This window comes from Asparagus officinalis, chromosome 10, assembly GCF_001876935.1.
Source record: "Asparagus officinalis chromosome 10, Aspof.V1, whole genome shotgun sequence".
In the NCBI taxonomy this organism is placed as follows: domain Eukaryota; kingdom Viridiplantae; phylum Streptophyta; class Magnoliopsida; order Asparagales; family Asparagaceae; genus Asparagus; species Asparagus officinalis.
Genome location: NC_033803.1, coordinates 24,289,704 through 24,291,334, shown reverse-complemented (window position 1 = coordinate 24,291,334; position 1,631 = coordinate 24,289,704).

Here is a 1,631-nt window from a genome sequence, read left to right as displayed (position 1 = left end):
GTTGGTTATGTTGTTGGTTGGTGGGTGTTTTCGTCGTGGTGGTGGTGGTGGTGGTGATGATGATGGAGGGGGAGGGGGTGGGGGCTAGGAGTTTGGTTGGTTGGTGGGTGGGGTTGGGGGATTGTTATTGTGGTGGTGGTGGTGTTGTTATTGTTGTGTTGTGGTGTTGCATGTGTTGTATTGTCGTGGTCGTTATGTGCGTGCTTGATGTTGGGTTTGGTCGTGGTGGGGGAGGGGGAAGTGTGGGGATTGGGTTGAGCTGGGTACTCGTGCGTGCGTGTGTGCGTGTTGGTGGAGATAGGTACAGGTGCGTGCGTGTGTGCGGGTGAGGTTAGAGTGTGTGCGTGCGTTGTTAAAAACATGTGCGTGCTTGTGTATAATATATAAAAATATGCCATGATACTCTCTCTGATTCATATAACATGTAAGAATATGCCATGATACTCTATTATTGCTATACTTGCATGTCATGCCTTGTTGTTTTATAATTTGTTACTTTACTGTAAAATTCAGTTTTTGATGATGTACGTATTGCTCTATAACGTTTTATTTATATTTTTAGGCTGGGACTTCTCGACAAGGTGGAGTTGGTGATGAGGATGATGATGATCGGGATTGATTTTACTTGTTTTAACATTGAAACAATGGGTGTGCTGTATAAATAACATTTATAATGTTGGGATATTTATTATGTTTTTAGTGAGAAATAATTGTTATATATGCGTGAGAATGAAATGTGTTATATGTGCTTGTGTTGTGTAAATTTATTGTACATGTTATTATTGTGTTATTACTGTGAAATATATTGTACAGGAATTTCAAATTTTTAAATAATTTTTTAAAAAATTTCAGATTACTTTTAGCGACGGAATATCCGTCGCTAAAAGCTCTTTTAGCGACGGAAAACTGACACGCCAACTTGCACTAGTGCAACTTTTGGCGACGGATTTTCCGTCGCCAATAATAAATAGCGACGATTAAATATATAGCGACGGAAAATTCCGTCGTCAAAAAAATCTACATAAACGACGGATTTTCCGTCGCTATATACCCGTCGCTGATATTTAGCGACGGATTGGCCGTCGCTAAATGTTGATTTAGCTACCCTGAATATAGTGACGGTGTTTTAGCGACGGAATTTCTATTTTTCCGTCGCTAAAACATTTAGCGACGGAATTTCGACTTTTGGCGACGGATTTGTCCGTCGCCAATAGTCCCCTTTGCAGTAGTGATAGAAGATGTCCTTTGCCTTCACCGAGAAGTAATGCCTTTCGAATCGGCTTCGCGAGGCATCTGACAAATGGTCGAGTGGACTCATAGTAGAAAGTTCTTGAAATAAAAAAAAGATAAGAAAAAAATTGTATGAAATAACCAAATTATCCTCACATTTTTAATGAGATGATGGACAATTTTCCAATTTCTTTCAAATTTTTCCTACCTTAAATTTTTTATATAGTAATATAGATATGGATGGCGTTCCATTGTTATGTAGATCATGTTAATTGGTACTTAAACATCATGAACTTATATCTTTATGAATAAAGTCACATTTATATGCCTTTATTCTTTTATTATTTCCTCATACTAGACATGATCTAAATTCATAGGTTTTTTTACAAAAAAAGAATATG